A 24,111-nucleotide genomic window follows, 5' to 3' on the forward strand; every position below is an offset into this window, starting at 1 on the left:
AGAAACTCCACCATTGAAAATACATAAGTGAAAGGTCCAGGCATGGCCGAATGGGCAGCCCCCAGATCTAAGAACTAAACGTCCCAAGATTGAATAATACAATCGAAGATATCTAATAAACTAGTAAAAAGTTCTATTTATACTAAACTAGCTACTAGGGTTTACAAAGGTAAGTAATTGATGCATAAATTCACTTTCGGGGCCCACTTGGTGTGTGCTTGGGCTGAGCTTGATATATTCACGAGCTGAGGCTTCTTTTGGAGTTGAACTCCAAGTTGTAACGTGTTTTGGGCGTTCAACTCTGGTTCGTGACGTGTTTCTGGCGTTTGACACCAGAATGCAGCATGGAACTGGCGTTGAGCGCCAGTTTACATCGTCAAATCTTGAATAAAGTATGGACTATTATATATTTCCGGAAAGCTCTGGATGTCTACTTTCCAACGCCGTTGAGAGCGCGCCATTTGAAGTTTTTTAGCTCCAGAAAATCTATTTTGAGTGCAGGGAGGTCAGATTCCAACAGCATCAACAGTCCTTTGTCAGCCTCCTATCAGAGTTTTGCTCAGGTCCCTCAATTTCAGCCAGAAAATACCTGAAATCACAGAAAAACACAAAAACTCGTAGTAAAGTCCAACAATGTGAATTTAGCATAAAAACCAATGAAAACATCCCTAAAAGTAACTAGATCATACTAAAGATCACCTAAAAATAATGTCAAAAAGCATATAAATTATCCGCTCATCACAACACCAAACTTAAATTGTTTCTTGTCTCCAAGCAACTGAAAATCAATTAGGATAAAAAGAAGAGAATATACTATGAATCTCAAAATATCAATGAATATTAATTCTAATTAGATGAGAGGGACTTGTAGCTTTTTGCTTCTGAACAGTCTTGGCATCTCACTTTTTCCTTTGAAGTTTAGAATGATTGGCTTCTATAGGAACTTAGAATTTCAGATAGTGTTATTGATTCTCCTAGTTAAGTTTGTTGATTCTTGAACACAGCTACTTTTATGAGTCTTGGTCGTGGCCCTAAGCATTTTGTTTTCCAGTATTACCACCGGATACATAAATGCCACAGACACATGACTGGGTGAACCTTTTCAGATTGTGACTCAGCTTTGCTAGAGTCCCCAGTTAGAGGTGTCCAGAGCTCTTAAGCACACTCTTTTTGCTTTGGAGCACGACTTTAACCACTCAGTCTCAAGCTTTTCACTTGGACCTGCATGCCACAAGCACATGGTTAGGGACAGCTTGATTTAGCTGCTTAGGCCTGGATTTTATTTCCTTGGGCCCTCCTATCCATTGATGCTCAAAGCCTTGGATCCTTTTTACCCTTGCCTTTTGGTTTTAAGGGCTATTGGCCTTTTCTGCTTGCTTTTTCTTTTTCTTTCTATTTTTTTTGCTACCCTTTTTTTTCCGCAAGCTTTTGCTATTCACTGCTTTTTCTTGCTTCAAGAATCAATTTTATGATTTTTCAGATTGTCAATAACATTTCTCCTTGTTCATCATTCTTTCAAGAGCCAACAATTTTAACATTCATAAACAACAAGATTAAAAATATGCACTGTTCAAGCATTCATTCAGAAAACAAAAAGTATTGTCACCACATCAATATAATTAAATTAAATTCAAGGACAATTTTTGAAATTTATGTACTTCTTGTTCTTTTGAATTAAAAACATTTTTCATTAAAGAGAGGTGAAGGATTAATGAAATTATTCATAGCTTTAAGACATAGTTACTAACTACTAATGATCATGAAGTAGAGACACAAAACATAGATAAACATATAACATACAAACCGAAAAGCAGAGAAAATAAGAACAAGGAATGAGTCCACCTTAGTAAAGGTGGCGCCTTCTTGAAGGACCAATGGTGCTCTTTGAGCTCCTCTATGTTTCTTCCTTGCTTCTGTTCCATGATCCCTAGTGATTTTAGTGCTCCTATCCTTAGTTGCTCCCAATAATTGTGTGGAGGAAAATTTATCCCCTGAGGTATCTCAGGGATCTCTTGATTTGCAGTCAAATGTTCTACCACTGAGCTATAGACCCTATAGATGAATCTCTCCATCTCCTATGACTCGGAAGTGGAAGTTTTTGTCTTCTCTTTCCTCTTTCTAGAGGTTTCTCTGGCCTTTGGTGCCATCAATGGTTATAGAAAAACAAAAAGCTATGCTTTTACCACACTAAACTTAAAATGTTGCTCGCCCTCGAGCAAAAGAAGAAAGAATGGAAAAAGATATGGAGGAGAAGGAGAGATGTGTATGTTTCGGACATATGGGTGGGATTGGGTGGGGAAGAGATGGATGGATGTGAGTGGTGAAGGGGTGATGGGGAAGAGAGATTGAGGTGATTGGTGAAGAAGAGAGAAGGTGAGTTGAGGTGGGTGGAGATCCTGTGGGGTCCACAATTCCTAAGGTGATCCTGTGGGGTCCACAGATCCTGGGGTGTCAAGGATTTACATCCCTGCACCCATTAGGTATGTATAATGCCTTAGCATACAATTCTGGCATTTAAACGCCGAAGTGATGCTCATTTTGGGCGTTCAACGCCCAATTGCAACATGTTTCTGGCGTTGAACGCCAGTTCCATGCTTCTTCCTGGCGTTCAGCGCCAGCTTTCCTCAAGGCATATTCCTGGTGTTCAAACGCCAGGATGTTGCTTGTTTTTGGCGTTCAACGCCAGATCCATGCTCTCTTCTGGCATTGAACGCCAGCCAGATGCTCCTTACTGGCGTTTAAACGCCAGTAAGTCCTTCCTCAAGGGTGTGATTTTTCTTCTGCTGTTTTTTATTCTGTTTTTAATTTTTGTATTTTTTTCGTGACTCCACATGATCATGAACCTAATACAACATAAAATAACAGTAAAATAAAAAAAATAAAATAAAATTAGATAAATAAAAATTGGGTTGCCTCCCAACAAGCGCTTCTTTAATGTCAATAGCTTGACAGTGGGCTCTCATGGAGCCTCACAGGTGATCAGGTCAATGTTGTATAGTCCCAACACCAAACTTAGAGTTTGGTTGTGGGGATTCAACACTGAACTTAGAGTTTGGTTGTAGCCTCCCAACACCAAACTTAAAGTTTGATTGTGGGGGCTCTATTTGACTCTGTACTGAGAGAAGCTCTACATGCTTACTCTCCCTTGTTACAGAAGGATAGCCGTGTGCCTTAAACACAAGGTAGTCCCCATTCAATTGAAGGACTAATTCTCCTCTGTTAACATTTATCACAACTTCTGCTGTGGCTAGGAAAGGTCTTCCAAGGATGATGCAATCAGCAGGAATGTAAAGGCCTTTAACCTTTACCAACACGTCCTCTACTAATCCATAAGCTTGTCTTACTGACTTGTCTGCCAATTGTAATGAGAATAAGGCAGGTTGTACTTCAATGATCCCCAGCTTCTCCATTACAGAGAGTGGCATAAGATTTATGCCTGACCCTAGGTCACACAGAGCTTTTTCAAAGGTCATGGTGCCTATGGTACAGGGTATTAAGAATTTCCCAGGATCTTGTTTCTTTTGAGGTAGAGTCTGCTAAACCCATGTATCAAGTTCACTAATGAGCAAGGGAGGTTCACCTTCCTAAGTCTCATTACCAAATAACTTGGCATTCAGCTTCATGATGGCTCCTAGATATTGAGCAACTTGCTCTCCAGTTACATCTTCATCCTCTTCAGAGGAAGAATAATCTTCAGAGCTCATGAATGGCAGAAGGAGATTTAATGGGATCTCTATGGTCTCTATATGAGCCTCAGATTCCTTTAGGTCCTCAATAGGGAACTCCTTCTTGTTTGAGAGACGTCCCAGGAGGTCTTCCTCACTAGGATTTTCGTCCTTCTCCTCCCTTGTGCATTCGGCCATATTGATTACATCAATGGCCTTGCACTTTCCATTTGGATTTTCTTCTGTATTCCTTGGGAGAATACTGGGAGGAGTTTCAGTGACTTTCTTACTCAGCTAGCCCACTTGTGCCTCCAAATTTCTGATGGAGGACCTTGTTTCACTCATGAAACTTAAGGTGGCTTTAGACAGATCAGAGACTAAATTTGCTATATTAGAGGGGCTCTGCTCATAATTCTCTGTCTGTTGCTGAGAAGATGATGGAAAATGCTTGTTATTGCTTAGCCTATTTCTTCCACCATTATTAAAGCCTTGTTGAGGCTTTTGTTGATCCTTCCATGAGAAATTTGGATGATTTCTCCATGATGAATTATAGGTGTTTCCATAAGGTTTACCTATGTAATTTACCTCTGCTATTGCAGGGTTCTCAGGATCATAAGCTTCTTCAGAAGCTGCCTCTTTAGTACTGTTGGATGCATTTTGCCATCCATTCAAACTTTGAGAAATGATGTTGACTTGCTGAGTCAACACTTTGTTCTGAGCCAATATGGCATTCAGAGCATCAATTTCAAGAACTCCCTTCCTCCGAGGCGTCCCATTATTCATGGAATTCCTCTCAAAAGTGTACATGAATTGGTTATTTGCAACCATGTCAATAAGTTCTTGAGCTTCTGCAGGCGTTTTCTTTAAGTGAATGGATCCACCTGCAGAATGGTCCAATGACATTTTGGAAAACTCAGATAGACTATAATAGAATATATCTAATATGGTCCATTCTGAAAACATGTCAGAAGGACACTTTTTGGTCATCTGCTTGTATCTTTCCCAAGCTTCATAGAGGGATTCACCATCTTTTTGCTTGAAAGTCTGAACATCCACTCTAAGCTTGCTCAACTTTTGAGGAGGAAAGAATTTATCCAAGAAGGCCGTGACCAGCTTATCCCAGGAGTCCAGGCTATCTTTAGGTTGTGAGTCCAACCATGTTCTAGCTCTGTCTCTTACAGCAAAAGGGAAAAGTATGAGCCTATAGACTTCAGGATCTACTCCATTAGTCTTAACAGTCTCACAAATCTGCAAGAACTCAGTTAAAAACTGATAAGGATCTTCAGATGGAAGTCCATGAAACTTGCAGTTCTGTTGCATCAAAGCAACTAATTGAGGTTTTAACCCAAAATTGTTTGCTCCAATGGCAGGAATTGAAATGCTTCTTCCATCAAACTTGGACATTGCTTTAGTGAAATCACCAAGCATCCTCCTTGCATTATTGTTGTTGGGTTCGGCTGCCATCTCCTTTTCTTGTTCAAAAATTTCAGAAAGGTTGCCTCTGGATTGTTGTAATTTAGCTTCTCTTTGTTTCCTTTTCAAAGTCCTTTCAGGTTCTGGATCAGCTTCAACAAAGATGCCTTTTTCCTTATTCCTGCTCATATGAAAGAAAAGAGAAAAAGAAAAAGGAATAGGAATCCTCTATATCTGGACAAAGAGGATCCTTATTATTAGTAGAAGAAGAAAGGAATAAGAGTGGAGAATCCAATCACAAGGGTGAGGATAGAGGCAATGATTGGAGATGAAGAGAGGTAAAGAGAAGTGTTAGTAAATAAATAAATAAATAAATAGAAGAAGCGAAGAGAGGGAGAATTTGAAAATAATTTTGAAAAAGTAGTTAATGATTTTCGAAAATTAAAGATAAGATATAATTAAAATTAAAATTTAAAACAATTAAAAAGAATTTTTGAAAAAGAGATGAGATATTTTCAAAAATTAAAGAGGGAAAAGTAGTTAGGTGGTCTTGAAAAAGATAAGAAACAAACAAAAAGTCAAATAGTTAGTTGAAAAAGATATTAAAATCAAATTTGAAAAGATAAGAAGATAAGAAGTTAGATGAGATATTTTAAAATCAAATTTTTTAAAAAGATAAAATTTTGAAAAAGATATGATATAAAAGATAAGATAAGATAGATTTAATTTTTAAAATTAAAATTAATTACTTAACTAACAAGAAACTAAAAGATAAGATTCTAGAATTTAAAGATTGAACCTTTCTTAACAAGAAAGTAACAAACTTCAAATTTTTGAATCAATCATATTACTTGTTAGTATAATTTTTGAAAATCAAGATAAAATTAAGAAAAAGATTTTTGAAAAATATTTAAAAAGATTTTCGAAAATTAATAAGAAAAATGAAAAAGATTTAATTTTTGAAAAAGTTTTAAAAAGATAAGATTTTTTTAAAATTGAACATTTGACTTGACTTGTAAGAAACAACTAATTTTAAAAATTTTTGACCAAGTCAACTCAAATTTTCAAAAATTTGGAGAGAAATAAGGAAAAGATATTTTTTATTTTTAAATTTTTAATTATGAGAGAGAAAAACACAATTATGACCCAAAACATGAAAATTTTTTATCAAAACCAATTATGCATGCAAGAACACTATGAATATTAAGATGAACACCAAGAACACTTTGAAGATCATGATGAACATCAAGAACATATTTTTGAAAAATTTTTTATGCAAAGAAAACATGCAAGACACCAAACTTAGAAATCTTTAATGCATGGATTCTAACAAACGAAAAATGCATATGAAAAACAACAAAAGATGCAAAACAAGAAAACATCAAGATCACACAAGAAGACTTACCAAGAACAACTTGAAGATCATGAAGAACACCATGAACACATGAATTTTCGAAAAATGCATAATAAATTTTTTAAAACATGCAATTGACACCAAACTTAAAAATTGACTCAAGACTCAAACAAGAAACACAAAATATTTTTGGTTTTTATGATTTTCTAATTTTTTTTGTATTTTTATTATATTTTTTTCGAAAAACATATGGAAAAAGAAAATAAGAAATTCAAAATCTTTAAGAAGAATTCCAGGAATCTTTTTATGTTAGCCTAAAGCTCCAATTCAGGGGTTGGACATGGCTTAATAGCCAGCCAACTTTAGGATGGCATTTCATGCATTGTGGTGATTAGTTGAAGACCAATCCCAAGGGAGTTTGGATATGGCTTTACAGCCAGCTAGGATTCAACATGTTACCATGAAACTCTAGAATTCATTCTTGAAAGTTTTGAAGCCATAGAATAATTTAAAAAAATTTTCGAAAATAATTTTTTTGGAAAAATGAAAACAAAGAAAAATTTTGAAAAATTTTTGAAAACTTTTTGAAAAGAAAATTACCTAATCTGAGCAACAAAATGAACCGTCAGTTGTCCATACTCGAACAATCCCCAGCAACGGCGCCAAAAACTTGGTAGACAAAATTGTGATCATCAACAGTGGCTCCAAAGATTTGGTGCTCTCAAACGTGAATCTTACTTTGTCACAACTCCGCACAACTAACCAGCAAGTGTACTGGGTCGTCCAAGTAATACCTTACGTGAGTAAGGTCGATCCCACAGAGATTGTTGGTATGAAGCAAGCTATGGTCATCTTGTAAATCCCAGTCAGGCGGATTTAACTGGATTAAGAGATTATTGGTTTAAATAAAGATAATAAAATAAACAGAAAATAAAGATAAAGTTACTCATGTAATTCAATGGTGGGAGTTTCAGATAGGTGTATGGAGGTGTTATGTTCCTTCTGAATCTCTGCTTTCCTACTTCTTCCTTCTAGTTTTTCATCACTCCTTTCTATGGCAAGCTGTATGTAGGGCATCACCGTTGTCAATGGCTATATCCCATCCTCTCAGTGAAAAAGGTCCAAATGCTCTGTCACAGCACGACTAATCATCTGTCGGTTCTCAATCAGGTTGGAATAGAATCCAGTGATTCTTTTGCGTCTGTCACTAACACCCAGCCTTCAGGAGTTTGAAGCTCGTCACAGTCATTCAATCCCGGAATCCTACTCGGAATACCACAGACATGGTTAGACTTTCCGGATTCCCATGAATGCCGCCATCAATTCTAGCTTATACCACGAAGATTCTGATCAAGGAATCCAAGAGATATGCGCCTGGTCTAAGGTAGAACGGAAGTGGTTGTTGGTCACGCGCGTTCATAGGTGAGAATGATGATGAGTGTCATGGATCATCACATTCATTAAGTTGAAGTGCAACGAATATCTTAGAATAGGAATAAATCGAATTGGATAGAAAATAGTAGTAATTGCATTAAAACTTGAGGTACAGCAGAGCTCCACACCCTTAATCTATGTTGTGTAGAAACTCCACCGTTGAAAATACATAAGTGAAAGGTCCTGGCATGGCTGAATGGCCAACCCCCAGATCTAAGAACTAAACGTCCCAAGATTGAATAATACAATCATAGATATCTAATAAACTAGTAAAAAGTTCTATTTATACTAAACTAGCTACTAGGGTTTACAGAGGTAAGTAATTGATGCATAAATTCACTTTCGGGGCCCACTTGGTGTGTGCTTGGGCTGAGCTTGATCTATCCACGAGCTGAGGCTTCTCTTGGAGTTGAACGCCAAGTTGTAACGTGTTTTGGGCGTTCAACTCTGGTTTGTGACGTGTTTCTGGCGTTTGACTCCAGAATGCAGCATGGAACTGGCGTTGAGCGCCAGTTTACGTCATCAAATCTCAAAAAAAGTATGAACTATTATATATTGATGGAAAGCTCTGGATGTCTACTTTCCAACGCCGTTGAGAGCGCGCCATTTAAAGTTCTGTAGCTCTAGAAAATCTATTTTGAGTGCAGGAAGGTCAGATTCCAACAACATCAGCAGTCCTTTGTCAGCCTCCTATCAGAGTTTTGCTAAGGTCCCTCAATTTCAGCCAGAAAATACCTAAAATCACAGAAAAACACACAAACTCGTAGTAAAGTCCAGAAATGTGAATTTAGCATAAAAACCAATGAAAACATCCCTAAAAGTAACTAGATCATACTAAAGATTACCTAAAAACAATGCCAAAAAGCGTATAAATTATCCACTCATCACGCACGTCACGTGTCCGCGTCGTCCACGCATTCGCGTCACTTAGCATTTCTCGTACCACGCGTGCGCGTCATCCACGCTTTTGCGTCGTTCGTGCAGCTTCCAATCCGCGCGGTCGCGTCATGCACGCGAATGCGTCACTCTGATTTCTTCCATTTCGCGCGGTCGCGTGAGCCATGCGACCGCGTGACTTCTCGCTGGTCATCTCCTCAATTCCTTGTGTTCCTTCCATTTTTGCATGCTTCCTCTTTATTCTCTAAGCCATTCCTACCCTATGAAGCCTGAAACACTTAACACACAGATCAAGGCATCGAATGGTAATAAGAGAGGATTAAGATTAGCTAAATTAAGACCAAAGAAGCATGTTTTCAATCATAGAACTAAACTAGGAAGGAATTGTAAAATCATGTAAATCTTATGAATAAGTGGGTGAAAAGCTTGATAAAACCACTCAATTAAATACAATATAAACCATGAAATAGTGGTTTATCAACCTCCCCACACTTAATCATTAGCATGTCCTCATGCTAAACTCAAGGAGACCAAATAAATGAATAGGAAAAGGCAAGACTCATGCAATGCAGCCTATGAATGTGAATGCAACTACATGCAAAATGTTTCTACCTACTTGGTAAAAAAGTAAATAAATCCTTCAAGAATAAATATGAACTGGATTTCACTAATTCAAATCATACAGTGAAAATAAGTAAACTTGTAAGAAGATAGCTCATAAAAGCAGGGAACATAGAATTAAGCATTGAACTCTCATTGGTAGTGTATATCATTCTAATCTCTCAAGTGTCTAGGGTCAATCACTCTACTCTTCCCTAGTCATACTTTCTAAACTTTGTTCTTCATCTAACCAATCAACAAATATTTAATGTATACATACAAACATCATGAGGTCTTTTCACGGTTGTAATGGGGCTGAGGTAAAGGTAAGGATGTACATATAAGGCTAAGTGAGCTAACAGAGTGAATCCTTGATTAGTCTAAGATCTCACCTAACATATACATACTTTATAAAATTTAAAATTCTTTACCTAGTGGTGGACGAAATTGTGATCCATGCTCTTTGTACTTGTATGAAATTTAATAATTGGCTCTATTTGAACTCACAACTCCGTTCAACTAACCAGCAAGTGTACTGGGCCGTCCAAGTAATAAACCTTACGTGAGTAAGGGTCGATCCCACAGAGATTTTTGGTATGAAGCAAGCTATAGTCACCTTGTAAATCTCAGTTAGGCAGATTAAATTGGTTTATGGTTTCGAAAATTAATAATAAAAAAAGAAAATAAAAAGGGATAGAAATACTTATGTAAATCAATAGTGGGAATTTCAGATAGGTGTATGGAGATGTTGTGTTCCTCTTGAAACTCTACTTCACTACTCGCTCTTCCTTCAATCCTTCTTACTCCTTTCCATGGCAAGCTGTATGTAGGGCATCACTATCATCAATGGCTACTTTTAATCCTCTCAGTGAAAATGGTCCAAATGCTCTGTCACAGCACGGCTAATCATCTGTCGGTTCTCAATCAGGTTGGAATAGAATCCATTGATTCTTTTGCGTTTGTCACTAACACCCAGCCTTCAGGAGTTTGAAGCTCGTCACAGTCATTCAATACCGGAATCCGACTTGGAATACCACAGACAAGGTTAGACTTTCCGGATTCCTAGGATCCTACTCGGAATACCACAGATAAGGTTAGACTTTCCGGATCCTCATGAATGCCGCCATCTATCTAGCTTATACCACGAAGATTCTGTTGGGGAATCTAAGAGATATGCGCCCGGCCTAAGGTAGAACGGAAGTGGTTGTCAATCACGCGCGTTCATAGGTGAGAATGATGATGAGTGTCACGGATCATCACATTCATCAAAGTGTTGTGCAACGTATATCTTGGAATAAGAATAAGAGAGAATTGAATAAAAAGTAATAGTAATTGTATTGAAACTTGAGGTACAGCAGAGCTCCACACCCTTAATCTATGGTGTGTAGAAACTCCACCGTTAAAAATACATAAGTAAAAGGTTCAGGCATGGCCGAATGGCCAGCCCTCCTGAGTGATCAAGAGACCGAATAATCAAAGGCTAAACAGTCAAGAGATTAAACTGTCAAAAGATGTCTAATACAATAGTTAAATGTTCTATTTATAATAAACTAGCTCCTAGGGTTTACATGAGTAAGTAATTGATGCATAAATCCACTTCCGGGGCCCACTTGGTGTATGCTTGGGCTGAGCTTGATCTATCCACGAGCTGAGGCTTCTCTTGGAGTTGAACTCTGAGTTATGACGTGTTTTGGGCGTTCAACTCCGGATCATGACGTTTTTCTGGCGTTTAACTCAAGACAGCAGCATGTACTTGGCGTTCAACGCCAAGTTACGTCGTCAATTTCCGAATGAAGTATGAACTATTATATATTGCTGGAAAGCTCTGGATGTCTACTTTCCAACTCCGTTAAGAGCGCGCCATGTGGAGTTCTGTAGCTCCAGAAAATCCATTTCGAGTGCAGGGAGGTCAGATTCCAACAGCATCAGCAGTCCTTTTGTCAGCTTTTTTTCAGAGTTTTGCTCAAGTCCCTTAATTTCAGCCAGAATTTAACTGAAATCACAGAAAAACACACAAACTCATAGTAAAGTCCAGAAATGTGAATTTAACATAAAAACTAATCAAAACATCCCTAAAAGTAGCTTGAACTTACTAAAAACTACCTAAAAACAATGCCAAAAAGCGTATAAATTATCCGCTCATCACAACACCAAACTTAAATTGTTGCTTGTCCCCAAGCAATTGAAAATCAAATAGGATAAAAAGAAGAGAATATACTATAAATTCCAAAATATCAATGAATATTAATTCTAATTAGATGAGCGGGACTTGTAGCTTTTTGCTTCTAAACAGTTTTGGCATCTCACTTTTTCCTTTGTAGTTTAGAGTGATGGGCGTCTCTTAGGAACTTAGAATTTTAGATAGTGTTATTGACTTTCCTAGTTAAGCATGTTGATTCTTGAACATAGCTACTTATGAGTCTTGGCCGTGGCCCCAAGCACTTTGTTTTCCAGTATTACCACCGGATACATAAATGCCACAGACACATAACTGGGTGAACCTTTTCAGATTGTGACTCAGCTTTGCTAGAGTCCCCAGTTAGTGGTGTCCAGAGCTCTTAAGCACACTCTTTTTGCTTTGGATCACGACTTTAACCACTCAGTCTCAAGCTTTTTACTTGGACCTTCATGACACAAGCACATGGTTAGGGACAACTTGATTTAGCCGCTTAGGCCTGGATTTAATTTCCTTGGGCCCTCCTATCCATTGATGCTCAAAGCCTTGGATCCTTTTTACCCTTGCCTTTTGGTTTTAAGGGCTATTGGCTTTTTCTGCTTGCTTTTTCTTTTTCTTTCTATTTTTTTTTTGCCATTTTTTTTTCGCAAGCTTTCTTTTTCACTGCTTTTTCTTGCTTCAAGAATCAATTTCATGATTTTTCAGATTATCAATAACATTTCTCTTTGTTCATCATTCTTTCAAGAGCCAACAGTTTTAACATTCATAAACAACAATATCAAAAGACATATGCACTGTTCAATCATTCATTCAGAAAATAAAAAGTATTGTCACCACATCAAAATAATTAAATTAAATTCAAGGATAAATTCGAAATTCATGTACTTCTTGTTCTTTTGAATTAAAACATATTTCATTTAAGAGAGGTGAAGGATTAATGGATTTTATTCATAGCTTTAAGACATAGTTACTAACTACTAATGATCATGAAGTTGAGACACAAAACGTAGATAAACACAACATTAAAAACTGAAAAGCAGAAAGAAATAAGAACAAGGAATGAATCCACCTGAGTGAGGGTGGCGCCTTCTTGAAGGTCCAATGGTGCTCTTTGAGCTCCTCTATGTCTCTTCCTTGCTTTTGTTGAATGATTCCTAGTAATTTTAGTGTTCCTACCCTTAGTGGCTTCCAATATTTGTGTGGAGGACAATTTATCCCCTGAGGTATCTCAGGGATTTCTTGATTCGCAGCCACATGTTCTACCACTGAGCTATAAACCCTTTACATGAGTCTTTCCATCTCCCATGACTCAGAGGTGGAAGCTTTTGTCTTCTCTTTTTTTTTTTCTTTTTTTTTTTTGAATGTCTCTGGCCTTAGGTGCTATTAATGGTTATGGAAAAGCAAAAAGCTATGCTTTTACCACACCAAACTTAGAAAATTGCTCGCCCTCGAGCAAGAGAAGAAAGAAAAAAATGAAGAAGAAGAAGAAGAGATGGAGGGATATGTGTATTCGGCTATATGGGTGGGTTTGGGTGGGAAAGAGTTTTGAATTTTGAAGGTGAGTGGGGAAGAGTGGATAGAAGTGAGTGGTGAATGAAAAACAGAAGGGATGACCATGAATGGAGAGAGAGAGGGCGAGGTAGGTGGGGATCCTGTGAGGTCCACAGATCCTGAGGTGATCCTGTGGGGGTCCACAGATCCTGAGGTGTCAAGGAATTCCATCCTTGCACCAAATAGGCATGTAAAATGCCTTTGCACACCATTCTGGCGTTTAAACGCCGTGTGGTGCACATTCTGGGCGTTCAACGCCCATGTAAAGCATGTTTCTGGCGTTGAACGCCAGTTTCATGCTTGTTACTGGCGTTCAGCGCCAGCTTTTCTTCTCTAGGCACATTCCTGGCGTTCAGCGCCAGAATGTTGCTTGTTTCTGGCGTTCAGCGCCAGAATGGTGCTCTGTTCTGGCGTTGAACGCCGGCCAGATGCATCTTACTGGCGTTGAACGCCAACCTGTGCGTCCTCCAGGGTGTGAATTTTTTTCTTCTGCTATTTTTGATTCTGTTTTTAATTTTTATGATTTTTTCGTGACTCCTCATGATCATGTACCTAATAAAACACAAAATAATAATAAAATAAACATTAGATAAATAAAATTGGGTTGCCTCCCAACAAGCGCTTCTTTAATGTCAATAGCTTAACAGTGGCTCTCATGGAGCCACAAGGTGATCAGGTCAATGTTGTATAGTCCCAACACCAAACTTAGAGTTTGGATATGGGATCTTAACACCAAACTTAGAGTTTGGTTGTGGCCTCACAACACCAAACTTAGAGTTTGACTGTGTGGGCTCTTCTTGACTCTGAACTGAGAGAAGCTCTTCATGCTTACTCTCTTGTATCATAGAGGGATGGCCATGTGCCTTAAACACAAGGTAGTCCCCATTCAATTGAAGGACTAATTCACCTCTGTTGACATCTATCACAGCTCCTGCTGTGGCTAGGAAAGGTCTTCCAAGGATGATGCAATCATCCTCTTCCTTCCTAGTGTTTAAGATCATGAAATCAGCAGGGATGTAAAGGCCTTCAACCTTTACTAACACGTCCTCTACTATTCCATAGGCTTGTCTCAATGACTTGTCTGCCAGTTGTAATGAGAACAAGGCAGGTTGTACCTCAATGATCCCCAGCTTCTCCATTACAGAGAGTGGCATAAGATTTATCCCTGACCCCAGATCACACAGAGCTTTTTCAAAGATCATGGTGCCTATGGTACAGGGTATTAAGAATTTGCCAGGATCTTGTTTCTTTTGAGGTAGAGTTTTCTGAATCCAAGTATCCAGTTCATTAATGAGCAAGGGAGGTTCACTTTCCCAAGTCTCATTACCAAATAACTTGGCATTCAGCTTCATGATAGCTCCTAAATATTGAGCAACTTGCTCTCCAGTTACATCTTCATCCTCTTCTGAGGAAGAATAGTCTTCAGAGCTCATGAATGGCAGAAGGAGATTTAATGGAATCTCTATGGTCTCTATATGAGCCTCAGATTCCTTTGGATCCTTAATAGGAAACTCCTTCTTGCTTGAGGGACGTCCCAGGAGGTCTTTCTCACTAGGATTTTCGTCCTCCTCCTCCCTTGTGCATTCGGCCACATTGATTATATCAATAGCCTTGCACTCTCCTTTTGGATTCTCTTCTGTATTGCTTGGGAGAATATTGGGAGGAGTTTCAATGACTTTCTTACTCAGCTGGCCCACTTGTGCCTCCAGATTTCTAATGGAGGATCTTGTTTCACTCATGAAACTGAAAGTGGCCTTTGACAGATCAGAGACTACATTGGCTAAATTAGAGGTGTTTTGTTAAGAATTCTCTGTCTGTTGCTGAGAAGATGATGGATATGGCTTGCTATTGTTCAGCCTGTTGCGTCCACCATTGTTAAAGCCTTGTTGAGGCTTTTGTTGATCCTTCCATGAGAAATTTGGATGATTTCTCCATGATGAGTTATAGGTGTTTCCATAAGGTTCACCCATGTAATTAACCTCTGCCATGGCAGGGTTCTCAGGATCATAAGCTTCTTCAGAAGCTGCCTCTCTAGTACTGTTGGATGCATGTTGCCATCCATTCAGATTTTGAGAGATCATGTTGACCTGTTGAGTCAACACTTTGTTCTGAGCTAATATGGCATTCAGAGTATCAATTTCAAGAACTCCTTTCTTCTGAGGTATCCCATTATTCACGAAATTCCTCTCATAAGTGTACATGAATTGGTTGTTTGCAACCATATCAATGAGTTCTTGAGCCTCTTCAGGCGTTTTCTTCAGGTGAATAGATCCACCTGCAGAATGGTCCAATGACATTTTCGAAAATTCAGAGAGACCATAGTAGAATATATCTAATATGGTCCATTCTGAAAACATGTCAGCTGGACATCTTTTGGTCAGCTGCTTGTATCTTTCCCAAGCTTTATAGAGGGATTCATCATCTTTTTGTTTGAAGGTTTGAACATCCACTCTCAGCTTGCTCATCTTTTAAGGAGGAAAGAATTTATCCAAGAAGGCAGTGACCAGCTTATCTCAGGAGTCCAGGCTGTCCTTAGGTTGTGAATCCAACCATATTCTAGCTCTGTCTCTTACAGCAAAAGGGAAAAGCATGAGTCTGTAGACTTCAGGATCAACTCCATTCGTCTTTACAGTCTCACAGATCTGCAAGAACTCAGTTAAAAACTGATAAGGATCTTCATATGGAAGTCCATAAAACTTGCAGTTTTGTTGCATTAAAGCAACTAGTTGAGGCTTAAGCTCAAAGTTGTTGGCTCCAATGGCAGGAATGGAGATGCTTCTTCCATCAAACTTGGACATTGGCTTTGTGAAGTCACCAAGCATTCTCCTTGCATTATTATTATTTTCGGCTGCCATCTCCTTCTCTTGTTCGAAAATTTCTGAAAGGTTGTTTCTGGATTGTTGTAATTTAGCTTCTCTTAATTTTCTCTTCAAAGTCCTTTCAGGTTCAGGATCAAATTCAACAAGAGTGCCTTTTTCCCTGTTCCTGCTCATATGAAAGAGAAGAAAACAAGAAAAGAAAGAGGAATCCTCTATGTCACAGTATAGAGATTCCTTTATGTTAGTAGAGGAAGAAAGGGGTAGAAGAATGAAGAAGGATGGATTCGGATTTTTGGATGAAGAGAGGTGGAGAGAAGTGTTAGTAAACAAATAATTAAATAGAAGAAGAAAAGAGAAAGAGAATTTCGAAAATAATTTTAAAAAGGGGTTAGTGATTTTCGAAAATTAGAGATAAATTGTAATTAAAATTAAAACATGAAACATTTAGTTAATTAAAAAGAATTTTTGAAAATGAGAGAGATATTTTCGAAAATAGAAGAGGGAGAAGTAGTTAGGTGGTTTTGAAAAAGATAAGAAACAAACAAAAAGTTAGTTAGTTAATTGAAAAAGATTTGAAATCAAAATTTAAAAAAAAATAAGAAGATAAGAAGTTAGATAAGATTTTTTTTTTTGAAATCAAATTTTGAAAAAGATAATTTTTTTTTTTTAAAAAGATAAGATAAAAAGATAAGATAAAAATTTTAAGAGAAAGATATTTTGAAAAAGATTTAATTTTTAAAATGACTTAACTAACAAGAAACTACAAGATAAGATTCTAGAATTTAAAGATTGAACCTTTCTTAACAAGAAAGTAACAAACTTCAAATTTTTGAACCAATCACATTAATTGTTAGCTAATTTTCGAAAATTAGATATAAAAGATAAGAAGAAGATTTTTGAAAAATAATTTTCAAAATTTTCGAAAAATAGAAAAAAAATGAAAAAGATATGATTTTTGAAAAAGATTTTGAAAAGATAAGATTTTAAAATTGAAATTTTGACTTGACTTGTAAGAAACAACTAATTTTAAAAATTTTTGACCAAGTCAACCCAAAATTTCGAAAATTTGGAGGAAAATAAGGAAAAGATATTTTTTTGATTTTTGAATTTTTAATTATGAGAGAGAAAAACAACAAAATTACTCAATGCATGAAATCTTTAGATCAAAACAATGAATGCATGCAAGAATGCTATGAATGTCAAGATGAACACCAAGAACACTTTGAAGATCATGATGAACACCAAGAACATAATTTTGAAAAATTTTTTATGCAAAGAAAACATGCAAGACACCAAACTTAGAAATCTTTAATGCATGGACTCTAACAAACAAAAAATGCATATGAAAAACAACAAACAACACAAAACAAGAAAACATCAAGATCAAACAAGAGGACTTATCAAGAACAACTTGAAGATCATGAAGAACACTATGAATGCATGGGATTTTCGAAAAATGCAAGAAAAATTTTTAAAAGCATGCAATTAACACCAAACTTAAAGATTGACTCAAGACTCAAACAAGAACACAAAATATTTTTGATTTTTATGATTTTATGATTTTTTTGGATTTTTATTAAATCAAATTTTTTTTCGAAAACAAAGTTTAGAAAAACGAAAAATAAAAGAAAAATTTTTGAAAAAAATTTTTGAAAAGAAAATTACCTAATCTGAGCAACAAGATGAACCGTCAGTTGTCCATACTCAAACAATCTCCGGCAATGGCGCCAAAAACTTGGTGGACGAAATTGTGATCCATGCTCTTTGTACTTGTATGAAATTTAATAATTGGCTCTATTTGAATTCACAACTCCGTTCAACTAACCAGCAAGTGTACTGGGTCGTCCAAGTAATAAACCTTACGTGAGTAAGGGTCGATCCCACAAAGATTGTTGGTATGAAGCAAGCTATAGTCACCTTGTAAATCTCAGTTAGGCAGATTTAATTGGTTTATGGTTTCGAAAATTAATAATAAAAAAAGAAAATAAAAAGGGATAGAAATACTTATGTAAATCAATAGTGGGAATTTCAGATAGGTGTATGGAGATGTTGTGTTCCTCTTGAAACTCTACTTCACTACTCGCTCTTCCTTCAATCCTTCTTACTCCTTTCCATGGCAAGCTGTATGTAGGGCATCACTATCATCAATGGCTACTTTTAATCCTCTCGGGAAAATGGTCCTATGCACTGTCACTGCACGGCTAATCGTCTGGAGGCATCACCCTTGGTTGATAGCTACATCCCATCCTCTCAGTGAAAATGGTCCAAATGCTCTGTCACAGCACGGCTAATCATCTGTCGGTTCTCAATCAGGTTGGAATAGAATCCATTGATTCTTTTGCGTTTGTCACTAACGCCCAGCCTTCAGGAGTTTGAAGCTCGTCACAGTCATTCAATACCGGAATCCTACTCGGAATACCACAGACAAGGTTAGACTTTCCGGATTCCCAGGATCCTACTCGGAATACCACAGACAAGGTTAGACTTTCCGGATCCTGATGAATGCTGCCATCTATCTAGCTTATACCACGAAGATTCTGTTGGGGAATCTAAGAGATATGCGCCCGGCCTAAGGTAGAACGGAAGTGGTTGTCAATCACGCGCGTTCATAGGTGAGAATAATGATGAGTGTCACGTATCATCACATTCATCAAAGTGTTGTGCAACGTATATCTTGGAATAAGAATAAGAGAGAATTGAATAAAAAGTAATAGTAATTGTATTGAAACTTGAGGTACAGCAGAGCTCCACACCCTTAATCTATGGTGTGTAGAAACTCCACCGTTGAAAATACATAAGTAAAAGGTTCAGGCATGGCCGAATGGCCAGCCCTCCTGAGTGATCAAGAGACCGAATAATCAAAGCTAAACAGTCAAGAGATTAAACTGTCAAAAGATGTCTAATACAATAGTTAAATGTTCTATTTATAATAAACTAGCTCCTAGGGTTTACATGAGTAAGTAATTGATGCATAAATCCACTTCCGGGGCCCACTTGGTGTATGCTTGGGCTGAGCTTGATCTATCCACGAGCTGAGGCTTCTCTTGGAGTTGAGCTCCGAGTTATGACGTGTTTTGGGCGTTCAACTCCGGATCATGACGTTTTTCTGGCGTTTAACTCAAGACAGCAGCATGTACTTGGCGTTCAACGCCAAGTTACGTCGTCAATTTCCGAATGAAGTATGAATTATTATATATTGCTGGAAAGCTCTGGATGTCTACTTTCCAACTCCGTTAAGAGCGCGCCATGTGGAGTTCTGTAGCTCCAGAAAATCCATTTCGAGTGCAGGGAGGTCAGATTCCAACAGCATCAGCAGTCCTTTTGTCAGCTTTTTTTCAGAGTTTTGCTCAAGTCCCTTAATTTCAGCCAGAATTTACCTGAAATCACAGAAAAACACACAAACTCATAGTAAAGTCCAGAAATGTGAATTTAACATAAAAACTAATGAAAACATCCCTAAAAGTAGCTTGAACTTACTAAAAACTACCTAAAAACAATGCCAAAAAGCGTATAAATTATCCGCTCATCACCTAGCTACCCAAATTTTTCCCACTTTTGTATTACATGCTCATGTATCAAACTTAGTTTTGAATTTTGTCCCATGTGCATTGCTTTATTTTGCATTTGGTGAATTCTTTTGTATCCCCTTTATTTAAATACTGAATTTTTTTATATGCACATGGTAATTTAATTACTTTGATTTCACATGAGCATGCTTCCCAAAAATTTTTATTTTGAAATATCTTTATTCTTTTTAACTTTCTACCTTGTTTCTATCATCCGTGTTCCCATAAAGTTTTCCCACACTTAAACAATTACACAATTTCTATCTTAAGCTAACCAAGGATTCAACTTGGGATTTTTATTTTGTTTTTCTGCTTAAGGCTAGTAATGTGGTTATAAAACAAGAGGAGATTTAAAGGCTCAAGGGGGCTAACAAGGGTGATGTAAAGGTAGGCTAATTTGGGAATGGTGAGCTAGAATCAAACAATGGCCTCAATCATATGCAAGCATGTAAATATACTAAATAATGGACATATAGAATGGAACAAAGTAAAGATTGCAATTATAGAGAAGAAAACACACAAGAATAAATATTATGGTTAAATAATATAACCATGTAAATAAGCTCAAAATCTCATAGGTTGTGTGTTCTTTGGCTCAAAAATCATGTTCCAAATACAACTTCAAATAAATTTAACACATAATTTTTTTTTCAATTTAAATTAGTGAAATACTATAAAAATTTCTTGAAAAGAAAATATTACTTCAACCAAGTAGTAACTAAATGCATAAAATCAAACAAACATGCAATCAAATATGCAAATGCAATAATAAATAAACAAAGAAAATTAAACAATGTTGTTGAAAAGAAGAAAATAGCTAACCCATGGAGATCGGTATTGACCTCCCCACACTTAAAGATTGCACCGTCCTCGGTGCATGCTAAGATGTGTAGGTGGACGGGTTGTTCCAACTGGTGCTTCTCTCCAAAGATTGTGCAGATGGACTTGTCTTGTCTCCCCATGTAAACATCTTTCGGTTCCCCTCCAGGTGGCCATCCTGAAAGAAAAAAGGAAGAAAAGTAACCCAGAAATAAAGATAAAAAAATAAATAAAGTATGGATGGGTTAATGCCAAATTATAAGGGTCTCATTTACATGGAAGCTTCAACATGTACGTGAGAAAACAATAGAAGCCATGGCATGCCAGTGGTATAAAATGTACAACAATGGGGAAGAGAGTGGGTAATGAAAGACAATGTAAGTTCATGTGAATGCAAAAGGATTACAGGTGTCATAAAAGATTGACATTGATAGAAAAATAGCATCACCCAATACTGTAAAACAAGTCACTAAAAATTTTACCAAAAAAGATGCAACAGTTAAATAAGAAAATCAACACCAAAGGAAAAATAATAAATTTAGAAAAGAAAAGAAAAATATGCACTAAATTAAAATGCAATGAATGAAATATGCAAATAAATTAAGAAAAATAGAATGAAGGTGAAAAAAAATGAGAAATGAAAGAAATAAAGTAAGAAAGAAAGAGGAAAAGATAGAAGAAATTAGGATTAGAAAGGAAAAAATAAGATAATTGGCACTGATCTGGATAAGCTGTGCGTCGCATGTGACGCGGACGCATGAGTGACGTGGTCGCGTGGTGCGCGATAAGGTCAGGTGACACGGACGCGTGGATCACGCAATCGAGTGACCTGAATTGTGCGATTGGCGCGAGGGCAGCCTCGCGGTCGCGCAACACTCTATTCGAAACTCTTTTTGCCAATTTTTTGGGTGACGCAGTCGCATGGGTGACGCGATCACGTGAATGGCCTTATTTCCAATATGATGCGGACGCGTGGGTGATGCGTTCGCGTGGTAGGGCTTGTGCTTCTAGCACAAGTTCAGCCATGTTCCAGCCCAACATTCAGCCAAGCACCCTGTTTTACGTCGATTTTGGGGCACGCGTTCGCGTGGGTGACGCAGACGTGTTGGAGGCATTTTTCCCACATGACGCGGACGCGTCATCGACGCGGTCATGTGGATCAATCTGTGCTAAAGGCACGCCTCCAGCCACGCTTTCGCGTAATTTTCTGTTCACTTTTCTTTTTTCCCTAATGCACCTGTGACGCGGACGCGTCAGCGACGCTGTCGCGTCGCGTGCGAATATTTTTTTTATGCAATATGTAGAATGCAGAATGCAATGAATGTCATGCAAAAATTCCAGGTTTAAATAAAATTCAAAAACAGAGTAAAATAGAGAAGGAACGATTATACCATGGTGGGTTGTCTCCCACCTAGCACTTTTAGTTAAAGTCCTTAAGTTGGACATTTGATAAGCTTCCTGCTATGGTGGCTTGTGCTTGAATTCGTCCAGAAATCTCCACCAGTATTTGGAATGCCAGCATCTTTTGGGGTCCCAAACAAGGTATGTAAAGCCCTTACGTGAGTTCAAAAAGGCTTCAAGGCTCCCGGAGTGTTGAATGTCAGGATAGATTCCAGGATCCCAAACTCTACTTTTACACCCATTTTTATCTTGATCTACATTTTTCCAGTCGGGTGACAAGTAATCTGAATTCTCACTGTAGTGACCAAACAGCTTCCGAGATCCTTTCAATTGAGCTTGATACCAATCCTTGCACCTCAAATTAAAGTGTGAAACCTCATTGAATCTTGTATACCATCTCTGAGTGCGAGTTTTTTCCCTTTTGCTCTTAAAGCCGCAAAGAGCTCTAAGCTGGCCATCTGTTTCAAGTAAACCATATTCAAGTGGAAAAGTAAAGATAAGAGCTAAAGATTTTACCCACTTGAAGTCTGTACTGGGTGGTAATGGCCTTTGGATAGGTGTTTCCAGTGGTTTTGCAAGCTCTACTCTGTTGTGGTCTTCTGTGAATTTCTCTACTTCTTTGCAAACTTTTTCCATTCCAGCCATGTCCTGGTCAAAGTCTTCCATATCTTCCTCATCACTTGAGTCATAATTAGGAGGTTGAGAAAAGTTGACCTCTGCATCATCTTCGTATTCACTTGGGGAAGATTCTTCTGTCTCAAAGAATTCACTTGCAGATGCAAGTTCATTGCTAAGAGAACTCGACTCGTGATCATCGTTAGCAAGGAAACTTGCTTCTTGGGTTATTTCGTCCAGTTCTTCATAAGATATCTGCATTGGAGGCTGTGCAACATCCTCTTTAGCATCAATTGTAACATCTTTGACGGAATTCTCCACAACTCTGGATTCAGGTGGCGGTTCGGCATCTCCTAAATCTTCAACCAACTCTTCTTCTTCTACAATGACAGCATCCTCTACTTGTTCCAGTATGAAATTATGCTCTTTGCTGTCTACTGGAGTCTCTAGTGTCTTCTTCGTGCTGCGTTCTTCATTAGATTCTCCACATGAAGCCATGGGAGTTTGTTGAGTGCCTGAACGTCTGGAAGATAATTGATTTATTGCTTGCTCCAGTTGATGAAGGGTTGCCTTAAATTGTTTTACTGATTCTTCGAGGTGAACCTGTGCTTCTTTGTTTGATGGATATGGATATGATGCGTAGGGGAGTGGTAGTTCTTGGGAGTAATTGGATTGGCGTTGGGGTGGATAAGGATCATGTGGTAGTGAATGGTGAAAAGAAGCTTGTGAGTATGGTGGGTTGAGGTTGTGTTGAAAGGATGGTCTCTGAGCATAGGGTGGGGCTTGTTGGTAGCTACAAGGCGGTCCACCAAATCTATCAGTTGGGTATGCATTGTAGAATGGTCTTTGTCCATGATATCTAGGATGATGTTGTTGCCTAAAGGGGTGATCAGATCCTTGTGGCTCCATCCATCTTTAATTGCTTAGACCTTGATGCATAGTCCTGTTATAGCTTCCATTCCTTGCAACAAAATTAGAACCAAACTCAAAGCGAGAGGGGTGAGAATTCATAATAGCTATCAGAAATAAGAAGGAAGAGATAAAACAAATAAACAAGTAAAAGAAATTTTTTTTTTGAAAAATATTTACAATAACCAATAATAAGGCACACGTTTGCAATTCCCCGGCAATGGCGCCATTTTGAAAAATTGAAGATTGATGGTTTAGAAGTTATAGTAAACTCTCGTTGTAAGTATAGTTACTAAACCAAGCAATCAACCTTTCTTACAAACGTTTTGGTTGTCACAAGTAACAAACCCTAAATAAATTGATAACCGAAGTATTCAAACCTCGGGTCGTCTTCTCAAGGAATTGCATGGAGGTATGTTCTTATTATTGGTTATGGAAAAGTATATTTTTGGGGTTTTCAAAAGGGTTGAACAAGTAATATAAAATAACAAGTCGTTAAAATAATAACTAATAAAGCTCTTGGTAAGGTATGAGAACTGGAAGTCCTATCCCGGTTATCCTTATCAATTGTGATGAGAATCGAATTTTTCTCCTACTAAGTCAACCTTGAACTATGAAGGTAAGTCAAGTGGATGAATTAATTTTAATTCCTCAGGTCCTAGTCTTTCCTTGGGAAAGGCTAGAGTTATTGGAACTCGAATTAATTCATGAAGAATTCCAATTTTCAGTCAACAATGAGTTTGATAACTCAAGAGTTACCAATTAATCAACCAAAGTCAAAAGGGAATAAAATCTACTTGAATGAAAATAATTTGGATAGAGCCCAAGCATCAGTAACATATAAGTCTGAAGTACCTCAATTGCATTAATAAAATAAAATCAATCCAAATAT

The 24,111-nt window shown here is 37.6% G+C and overlaps 1 non-coding gene across 1 annotated transcript; it reads left to right on the forward strand.

Annotated features, from left to right (window-relative positions):
* Positions 1–4,626: 4,626 nt before the first annotated feature.
* On the forward strand, positions 4,627–4,730 carry LOC130977633 (small nucleolar RNA R71). Its single transcript, XR_009085318.1, has one exon. It is a non-coding gene; the product is annotated as a small nucleolar RNA R71 (small nucleolar RNA).
* The last annotated feature ends 19,381 nt before the right edge of the window (positions 4,731–24,111 follow it).

The sequence above is a fragment of the Arachis stenosperma genome, chromosome 4, assembly GCF_014773155.1.
Source record: "Arachis stenosperma cultivar V10309 chromosome 4, arast.V10309.gnm1.PFL2, whole genome shotgun sequence".
Lineage (NCBI taxonomy): Eukaryota > Viridiplantae > Streptophyta > Magnoliopsida > Fabales > Fabaceae > Arachis > Arachis stenosperma.